Here is an 11,979-nt window from a genome sequence, read left to right on the forward strand (position 1 = left end):
TGATTAAAGTGAACCTTGCATCACATGTAATTGAATTTGATCTTGACTAATTATTAGATGAACCACATTCTCTTGGGTTCATAAATCAGTTTACTGAAAGCTTCATAGTAACACAGGGATGCATCCCCCACTTTTTATCCCACGTCCTAGAGACTTCAATGCACTGGGGACTTGGGGACTCCGTCTCCCAGTCCCCAGCGGTGCGACCAGATTCCGCCACCTCCACCGACGATGGAGGACATCTCGATGTTAACTATTTGTAGATTCGACTATTTATGTTTAATGTTCAATGTTCCAATGCAATGCAATGTTCTAGTATTTACTCTTTTACATCTTTATATCTTATATTGCAATAAATATTTCAATAACTAGCATTTTGAGTACCATATATATATATATATATATATATATATATATATATATATCAAAGTAACAAGAATCGGAATCGGATCGAAATCGGCAAGGCCAAATCAAATTGTGAATCGGTCATGAATCGGAATCGAATCGGCCATGAATCGGAAAATTTTAAAAACCCTTGAAATTTAGTGAGTAACTTATTTCATAAACCCTTTATCGCTGATTCGATTCACCGATTCACAAAAAATCGGTTGGCTTGAATTGAATCGCCGAATCGCGTGAATCGCATGAATCGCCGTGATTCTTGGAACTATGATATATATACATCCCCACTCCTGTCCCCTACCGCTGTCCCCCCATTGCCCCCCCACCATCCCCAAATTAAGGCCCTTTTGTCCCCTTGTCCCAGAAACTTGTCCCCCTGTTCCGCCGTCCCCCTGTCCCCTAGCATGGTGTAACTATGGAAAGCCTGTAAATCAATACGCTTACTAGAGCAACTGAAGTAAGGAGAAAACAAGAAATATTGATTTAGTATGCAGTGCAATCACCAGAGCTGATCCCTGTTTATAGGGATCCTTGTATATCCATGTATTTGAGGTTTATACATCATTTCATATACTGGTGCCTTCTTCATGCAACAGAATTTTTCTGTCTTATGATTATTCTTGTCCATTCTGTAAAGTCTAAAATGTAATTTTGGGGTTCTGCTGAAACTTAGATGTAAACCTAACTCCATACTTCTCTAATTGTTCATTACAAATTTACAAGACTCATGCATATGTTCTTACTAAATAGTCCTAGGCTTCTGCACATAATACGAATTGTTGATTGCACACATTGTACCATAACAATAAACTGATGAAAATGAAAGGAATTCAGAGATATTTAGGTTGCACATTGGTGAAAAATGAAACAGTTTAAAATGTCAAAAAAAAACATACAGGTACAAGAATCTGGTACAGGGTACAGGCAAGTTTTTTGGAGGATTCAGTACGTGTGTATACATATATACAAAAAACTTTAAAGAAATATACAGAATTGTAAAACTAAACCATTTGATACTATAATACTTCATCATTGGTCAATGTTAAATGCCAGTTGATGGTTGGAAATTTCAATTTTAAATCATATGCCATATCATATATGTCTAGGTTCATGATTCAAATGAAAATAGTTATAATTACAAAACTGACAATTAAAAATATTATTGTCTTATATCTTCAATGAGTTCATCAATCGTCAAAAGGATTATTAAAAAAATCATCTATTGCATTTCAGCTGTTGCAAGTTCAGAATTATTTGAACCCAAAACAACACCACTCAGACTAAATGCACCATGTGTCAGTTTGTCATCATCATCATGCGCAATGACTTTAGCAAGATCTTCAATGGTTGCATCCAAGCTGCTACACTTGGGGCTTCGTGCCAAAGTTTCACTGCCCAATCCTTTGTATTAAGCATCTTTGTGTGATAGAAGACATGAATTGGAATGAGCATAAAATAAGTCTTTTGCTCTTTTCACAGCCAACTGGTTATGCTTCACCTGGTGGATAAAGCAGCATGCACTTCAATTCCATTCAATGGCAGAAGAACTTGCAAACTGTTAAAATTGGAGAGAAAACCAACAAAATTTAACAAAGAAAAATACAAAAGTAAATTAAAGAATGTTAAGCACTGAGTTCTACGATACAAATAATAATAAAATAAAAAACAAATTCAGACTTATTTTTTTGAGAGTCTTAGTTGCTAGAGATTGAAGATACATGAAATCTTGCCCATGGAGGTACCACCATGTGGTAAGATCCACTTTGTATTGGTAATTAACAACAGAAGCAGTATTATTTTCTTCCTGAGAAACAAAGCAAATTCTCTTCTAAAATTTTTCCTCACTTATGGATCTTGTAACCAACTTGTACTCTATAGCAACTTCAAGATCTCTATATGTTGGTAGTCTCCCTGTGAAAAAAAGTACATCATTGGTATAATTCCTTGGAGATAGTGCATATGGAAAAAGGTACTCCACCATTTTCAAAAAAGTTTCTTTGGGGTCTCTCTCTGTAAGAACCCTGTTAGTTGTAACAAAACTACTAGTACTACAATTTTTTAGGGGTTTGACGTTTCTCCATTTTTTTGTTTTCTTGGAATTTATGCTTTTTTTTTGTATTTTTAAGTCACCAAAGAAATGCAATATAAGGAAATGAATTGATTACAATTTTCTCAAATGCACCTTATTTGTTATGCTGATCAAAATACTATTAGAGGAAATTTCAATGCAGGTTTTTATGTAAATATTTGCAATACAAATGAAAAGCTATTATTTACAATGACCTGGGTAATGCTGAAGATGAATGGATATGATACGATTAGTTGATGGAGACAATTTGCTAGTTGAAATCCACAATCTGCTATAATGCACTCCAATTCAACTGAAGTCCTTCCTATTATCACCCGCAATCTGCAAATAGATTGACGTGGCCTGAGTATTAATGGTGGTCCACAAAGAGATTGCTGATTGATTTCTTCAAAATCTGCAGGCTTTTAACTCCAGCAAATACCTAACCATCGATGGGACTAAATCCATCAAAAATTTCTCCTCAAGCTTAATTTCTAACCTCAGTTCAAACCTGTAGATTAAGCACAATTGGCTGGCACTCAATACCAATTCAAAGTGCAAGGGAAATCTGATGGAATTCGCAACTCTTCACACTAAAGTACTGAGGCTCTTGTGTTTTGAACAAACACCAAAACCATAAGGAGAACAACAAAGCAACATGGAATGAGTTCAACTTTTCAAACAAGGCTTTTATAATTACCTCCAAGCATATCGAACTTGAAGCTTCACATTTGCTCCTCACATACTTTAAAGGTGGCGAGTTTTGAAAGTTTCACACATTTGAAATATACAATTTAAATACAACTCCACCCAGCTTACACATATTTGGCACCAACATAAGATATGCTTTATTAAATGACATCTAATAACCTTGTCATTAATAAACATTGTTGATAATTACTAAGCCAACTAGACATTCATTTAAATCAACCAAGAGACTAACTCCAATCCCATATGCTTGCTGCTAGAAACACCAATTGAACAACCTGCCAAATTTTTTATCTTACCATCTAATGACTTACTACAAATGGTAAGTTCTCCAAAAAGCAACAAATGATCGAATGTAAAGGTAAAATCCTAGTGTGAACTAATACCGGAAATGAAAATAAATCGCATTTGAGACCCTATATCCAAAACATCAACCCACAAGGGTTGCAATGATGGGCTAACAACGCCATTACTGATTCTGAGTAAAATGGGGACATGGCAATTCACCCTCCCCGAAATTGCTTTCCCCCAAACAAGCTCACATCCAACAACTCATTGGACTCCACTTGAAAGGGAGTCACACTTCCACCAGGTTCTCATGGATAAATGAGTGTAATGTTCTTATGGTCACTAAATAATGCTCGTAAAGACAACAACATCCATATGATCAACCAAGTATGTGAAATTGAATTCAATACCACAATTGGTGATGCGATAGTGGTCATACAATAGTTGAAGCATCACATGGGAGCACCTCTATAGGGAGACTAGATTTGCCCCCTTCTTTGTGCAATATAAGTTGTCATACCAATTGTCAAGCCCATGCCCTAACAAACTATCCATTCGGAAGATATCTTGTACGTGAGGAGCAAATGTAAAGTTGTACACAGTCCTCACAATGTACACCTCTAAGAACTCTATAAGACTTGTCTAAAATCCTAGTGCGTTGATGGGATCTCAAACATAGTCATCACTCGTCGCCAGAGGGGGGACCGACATTAAACTCAAGTAACATACTGTCACATGATAGAGAAACATCAATATCAAACAAGGGGTTGTTCACAAACTAAACCACACTCGTATGCTGATCTGAACTATGTAACCATAAGCTACATGAAACATTATGTGAGACCTGCTCCTCCTGAATCATATCATGCCTCTATATGTGCCTACTCTCCTCTACACAAAGACAGTGTGCACAAACTCCCTCTATGATACCTCTCAACACATACCTCTCACCTTGGTATTCAAACCTCACTCTGTTAAGCACATGCTGGGAGTAAATTCTTTGATATCCTTTAACAACAACATACCCAACACAATGATCATCTTTCCTAAGTTGACTACATAAAATTCTGAATGTAACTTGTAGTCATCAAGAGAACATGAGAGATGACGTATGCATCTAGTACAGGTGAGGGTAGAGCCACTTGTCAACCTAACTTGGAAACCGACAAACTCGTCCACCTGAAAACCACACTGATTAGTTAGTCCCTCATATATGAAACTATTTATGGCCCCAGTATCTAACATAGCAATACAATTTGGCCCATCCACCAATCCTCTCCTCCTGAAAGCGAAGGTAAGCAGTATTGTGGTGGATAATATTATCTGTGATAGTTTGGTATCTAGACCAAACTCCTCAATAACTCTCTAAGCCTTGTCAACATCTAGTTGACGTGAAGTTTCAACCTCAACATCTACATAGTATACAAACATAGATCGATTAGCCTTACCCTTATACCTCAAACAGAAATAGTGATTTTTTTCATGAGGCTTTTTGCACCAATAGCAACGTTTTCTCCTTCTCAAATCTTTATGAGTTGCCTCACCATGTTTCATAGTTGATTTCTTTCTTTTATCAACATCTGGTGGATAGATCTCATATGCAAGAAGAGTGGTAGGTTTCAATTGTGCTTGCCTCTTAGGAGTTGAAAGCTACATTCTCTACGCCTTTTTGATGGTCCCATGTAGAAAAGGTGGATCAAATAGCATGACCAAGTGTTTCTCCGTCACATCAAGAACCATGATAGAGTCTTAGAAACACGCTAATGAGGGACTTTAAGCAAGGTCCCAAATATAAGATTATGGACCCTTTTGATCAAAATGCTCTACCGACCTATCAATGAACTTCAAGGATGATGTCATCAATTTATGATAAGATGCCCATCCCATAATGTCAGTACTAATGGGTTGCTCCATCTAAATGCAAAGCTGCAAGTTTTATTTCATCTACCTTTGTCATAGGCTTAAGTGTCAAAAATGTATTTACCTTACCGATCAACCTTGAGCAATAACCTTTCTACTACCATCAAACATGCGAAGAGTGAGCTTATTAGTGGTGTGATTTGAATTTGTGTTTTGGTTTCTACTCCTCTTCTACTACCTAGGTTTGCCATGCATCTAGTACAGGTAAGGGTAGAGCCACTTGTCAACCTAACTTGGAAACCGACAAACTCGTCCACCTGAAAACCACACTAGTTAGTGAGTCCCTCATATATGAAACTATTTATGGCCCCAGTATCTAACATAGCAATACAATTTGGCCCATCCACCAATCCTCTCCTCCTAAAAGCGAAGGTAAGCAGTATTGTGGTGGATAATATTATCTGTGATAGTTTGGTATCTAGACCAAACTCCTCAATAACTCTCCAAGCCTTGTCAACATCTAGTTGACGTGAAGTTTCAACCTCAACATCTACATAGTATACAAACATAGATCGATTAGCCTTACCCTTATACCTCAAAGAGAAATAGTGATTTTTTTCATGAGGCTTTTTGCACCAATAGCAACGTTTTCTCCTTCTCAAATCTTTATGAGTTGCCTCACCATGTTTCATAGTTGATTTCTTTCTTTTATCAACATCTGGTGGATAGATCTCATATGCAAGAAGAGTGGTAGGTTTCAATTGTGCTTGCCTCTTAGGAGTTGAAAGCTACATTCTCTACGCCTTTTTGATGGTCCCATGTAGAAAAGGTGGATCAAATAGCATGACCAAGTGTTTCTCCGTCACATCAAGAACCATGATAGAGTCTTAGAAACACGCTAATGAGGGACTTTAAGCAAGGTCCCAAATATAAGATTATGGACCCTTCTGATCAAAATGCTCTACCAACCTATCAATGAACTTCAAGGATGATGTAATCAATTTATGATAAGATGCCCATCCCATAATGTCAGTACTAATGGGTTGCTCCATCTAAATGCAAAGCTGCAAGTTTTATTTCATCTACCTTTGTCATAGGCTTAAGTGTCAAAAATGTATTTACCTTACCGATCAACCTCGAGCAATAACCTTTCTACTACCATCAAACATGCGAAGAGTGAGCTTATTAGTGGTGTGATTTGAATTTGTGTTTTGGTTTCTACTCCTCTTCTACTACCTAGGTTTGCCATGCTCTCTCCTCTAAGTCATATACCTATGAAAGTGATGATTTTTCAGGATCATTGCAAATGTACTAAGCATTGTCATGATCTTTGGTATGTGTATTCCAAATGGTAGTGACCTCATATTTTTTATGAGCAAAGGCTAAGAAGAGACATGTCCCTCACGGGACATGTCTATTCGTTAATTTAACAATTATATATGTATATGTACATGTACATGTACATGTACATACATACATACATACATACATACATACATACATACATATATATATATATATAACTCTTTTATAAAATAAACTCATATCTCATATATAATTAAGTTTATCCATATTTTTATCTGATTGAAGCTACCAAGCATCAATAGAAAGATAGGTGATTCCTAAATATATAAGGAAAATGCTTCCCACTCATCATGCATAGCCATCATATCATCCACAAAATATCATGCTTCCTCCATACCTTTCTTAAGAATGTCGATCTTTTTGGCCTATCATATGTAGCTCTCGAAGCTGGTCTAGCGTGAGGAGTCTCAAGTGCACTACCACACTCATCCTTGTCCTAGTTAAGTCCTCGATGAAGAGTGCTCCCCACAATACCACAAACACATAATAGAAATAGAGAAACAACATCAGTTTGCAATAACAAAAGGTGGGCTTCTTATTATCACCAATGGTATGAAATTACATATTTTAGAAATATAATATGCGAAGCCACATGGACGTGTTCCTTACAATATTATGCAAGACAGAGATACGAGTAACACCCAAGATTACCCTAAACAACTGCCATATCCCCATTTTTAAGATAGAATTTTAATAATAATTAGATAATACAATTTTATTAAATAAACAATGATAATAAAGTTATATTAAAACTAATACTAAAATATAATTCTAGGAAATAATAATTATTTAATCTATATTATTAATGAAATGATATTTAGTATGATATTTTAAATAATTAAAAAATAATAAAATTTCAATGAGTAAATAAAGAAACTAAATTAAATACAAGAGACAATTATTGTAGAAAGTATGTTAACTTTCTAAATAGAATTTAATAATAAATAATAATAAACATAAATAAGTAAATAAATACTATAACATAGAATAATATAAATTAACTAAATCTAATGAAAAGTCAAGAGATGCTTAACAAATAGACATGACTCCTTAAAATTAATATATAAAAGGGAGGAGAGATTATTGAGGCAAACTAACCCTAAATCATATTATTTTTCACATTTCATTACATTAGAGTTGGCTCAAAACAATTACAAATTATAGTTTCAGGTAGCCCAACTTTTAGAGGTCATAACTTTTCAACTATGGCTTCAATTGATTGTTAAAACCACTTTTTGGAAACAACTCCTGATCTACAATGCCATGAAAAGCCTTCAAAATTGAGCTTAAATTTTTTATACTAAACATGGTCAATAATGTAACCAATACATATGATATGGTAGTAAAACTCAACTATTGGGCTAATATATAAAGGTGAACCTCCACCTATGAAATCAAAAGATTCTGAGGTTGTATGACCAACTTAATAAAAAAAGTAAGTTTCTACAAAGAACAACTCTGTACTGAAACAACCCTTATTGAAAAAACAAAAATAGAAATATTTTTGGGTGATGGAAGATTGCCCTTACACACAGGATGCTTCTGCACTAGACACCCAATGTCATTTGAGAAGTGACTGTCACATCTCATATGTTTAGAGGAAAACCAAGATGATTAACCTCCTCCCTTGTTAGCCATGATGAATCTTCTACATGTCATCCTTTTCATTTGACTAGATATTTTTCATATGTCCTATTCCTTGTGCTTATTCCAGCATGATTGTCAAGTATATCCCCAATCTCCTTCGTAGTTGAAGTAGTCATTGAAAATTTTCACTACACTTCTCTGACCTTATCTTCAACCTCCTTCATGATACTCTATTGGATCTGAAATGTTAAATATTTGTGAAATACTCAATTCAATGGGAAACTATACTTGATGGACATTTCCTAAATCATGTTTTTGAAGTATCTTACATGATTCAAAGATCTTTATTTTCAACTTGTTATATGTACCTATTGGAAATCGTTCCTTAAATAAACCACGACTTCATCCCCAACCTAAAATTTCTTATGCCTCCTTTTCTGATCCACCTTGTCTTTTATTGCATATTGATCTTTCTGATGTGCTTCCTCAGCTCCCCATGGACATTCTTCAAGTGTGTTGCAAAATCCTTAGCTTCTACACTACTTGTCTCCCCCTTGTCCAACTTCTTCAATTCCAAAAAAATTATAAGACTACTTCCATACACTATCTGGAATGGTGATTTACCAATGCTCCTGTTAACAAAATTATTTAATGCAAATTTCGCTTGTGGTAAAATCAAATCCCACCCTATTGGTTTATCTCCAACCAAACATATTAAAAAATTTCCCAAACTCTTATTGACCAGCTCTGCTTGTCCATCAGTCTGTTAATGTTGTGATGAGATGAACTTCAAATCTATCTTTATCTTCTTTCATAATGTACACTAAAAATACACAACAAACTTAGTGTCTCAATTTGAAACTATGCTCTTTGGTAGACCATGTAGTCTCACCACTATTTTGAAAAATAATTCTGCCATATGAACAACATCACTAGTCTTCTTGTAGGGAATGAAATTTGTCATCTTTGAAAACCTATCAACCACTACAAAAATTAAAGCGTGCCCTCGCCGAGTCCTTGGTAAATCAACAACAAAGTTCATGCTGACATATTCTCATGACTTCTTTGGTACATGTAATGGTTGGTATAACCATGTATTCTCCTTTGTAACTTTTGCCATCTAACATACTCTCCAACTTTGCACAAGCTTCTTGACATCTTGCTACAACTACAATAGATAATAATTCTCACAAACCAAAGCAATGGTTTTATCTCAACCAAATTGTCCAACCAACCCTCCACTTTGCTTCTCCTTCATGAGATTCTTCTTCATAGAACTCCTTGGAATACACAATTGACTTCTTCTAAATAGCATTCCATTTTGGATGATAAAATCCAACCACTATGTTTTGTTAATTGTAACAAGTTTTGTACAAACTTTCCAAGCTTGACCAAAAACAAGATCCTCTAGATACAAACTCTTGAGTTCCTTGAACCCAACCACCTTGATCTACAACTTTGTCAACAAAATTTGTCTCTTGCTAAGAGCATGTGTAACTCTGTTAGGCTTTTCGCTCTTGTGTTTTAAAAGAAATGTGTAACTCTGCAAAAATTCAACCCACTTCAAATACCTCTAATTCAACTTTTCTTGACTATTTAAATATTGCAAAGTTTGATGATAAGTATACAAAACAAACTCCTTAGGAAGAAGATAATGTCTTCACTTCTTCAATGCCTATACTATAGCATAATTTTTTTATTATCATAAACAAAATATTCCCTCTTTCCATCATTTAATTTCTCACTAAAATAAGAAATCGATCTACCTTCTCGGCTCAAAACAACTTATATTATAGTACCACTAGCATTACAGTCTACCTAAAACACATTGTTAAAATCTAGAAGTGCTAAAATAGGATTTTTTGTAAGTTTCTATTTCAACAAATTTAAACTTTTATATTCTCCTATAGTCCACTTAAACTCTTTCCCAGCCGCTTCCCAGCCCCTCACATTGTTTCAATCAAGGGTCAACACGCATTGCTAAAACTCTTGATAAATTTTTAGTAAAAGCTAGCCAAAACATGAAAATATATTATGTCAATAGCACTCCTTGGAGTAGGTCATTCGAGGATAGCTTTCATTTTCTCTGGTCCATTCTTAGACCTTTTGCTAAAACTACAAATTTGAGGTATAATAACTCTTTCTTGAGGAAAATGCACTTCTTTAGATTAATCAACAATTTCTCTTCCCTTAACTTCTCAAAGACCCTACTAATATGCATTATATGCTCCTCCAATGTCTTATTGAAGATCAAAATATCATCTAGGTAGACAATAACAAGCTTCCTAGAAGTTCTTTTAGTACCTCATTCATGAGCTGCATGAAAGTGCTTGGTGAATTGGTTAGCCCAAAAGGCATGACTAACCACTCACACAATCTTTCTTTTGTCTTGACAACATTCTTCCATTCATCTCCTTCTCTAACCCAAATTTGATGCTATCCACTCTTGAAATCTATCTTTTTGAAATGCATATCTGCGCTCAAACATTCCATAATATCATCTATCATCAACAAGAGAAATTCGTACTTAATTGTGATTTAATTGATAGCCCTAGAATCTGTACACATTTTCCATTCTCCATTCTTCTTTGGTGCCATTACTACTAGTACAACACATGGACTCATACTCTAAAATCAACCCATTTAGCAATAACTCTTGTACTTTCCTGTTCAAATCTTCACTTTCTGCCAATGTCAATTTGTGTGCTTCCTTAGTTGGCAAACTAGCTCTTGGAATCAAGTCCATCTAATGATTGATCTTCCTCACTAGTGGCAATCGACCGGACACATCATTGGATATAATATCTTAAAATATATCCAACACATCTACAACTTTTGCAAGTACATCTTCTACTTCATCTCTACTAGCTTTCAGAATTATAGAAAAACACATATGCTTATGTCTCATAACTTCTAGGAACTTCCTTCTATCAACAAAATATATTCTGACATTACTATATACCTTCTCTTCTATGGTGTTTAATGGCTTTAGCTTATGTCTCACTTCACCCTTTGTTACAGAATAGGTATCCACACAACCTTCATGTACAACACATTTTTCAAACTACCATGGCCTACCCAACAACATATGACATGCATCCATGGGTACAATATCACTTAGGACATCATTGTGATAGCCCCCAATCTTGAACTTTACTAGGCACTATTCATTGACTATGACCTTGTGGTCATATTGCACCCAAGTAATTTGGTATTGACATGGGTGTTTCTGCCTCTTGAACTTTAACTTTGTGACCCTCTCCTCTAACACTAAATTGCCAGTACTTCTACTATTGATAATCATATCACAACACTTATCCTCACACTTGCACCTACTATGAAACAAACTCCTTTTCTTAGGTTCATTCTTACCATTCAAATTCTATTAACTATAACTTCTCTTTTCTCAACATCTTTAAAATGTGATGATTTATTGTCTTCATCCACAAGTGCAACTCTTTCTTGGCCTTTAGTTCTCCAATCTTTCCTTCCATGGCCTTGTTCTTGTCCATAGTGAAAACATGTTTCACGAAAGTCTCGTCTTCCAGGTTCTTTTCCTCTTCCACTTCCTCTCTGATCTCTATTATTCTAATCATGAAATTGATTGAAATGATTTCCCCTCTAAATTCTAATTGCTATTGGTCCCATCCTTCCCTTTCTAATCTATATTTTGACCTTCATAGGACTGTCCAATATATCTC

Source organism: Cupressus sempervirens, chromosome 5 (genome assembly GCF_028749045.1).
Source record: "Cupressus sempervirens isolate cs-2001-9-10 chromosome 5, ASM2874904v1, whole genome shotgun sequence".
Taxonomy (NCBI): Eukaryota; Viridiplantae; Streptophyta; class Pinopsida; order Cupressales; family Cupressaceae; genus Cupressus; species Cupressus sempervirens.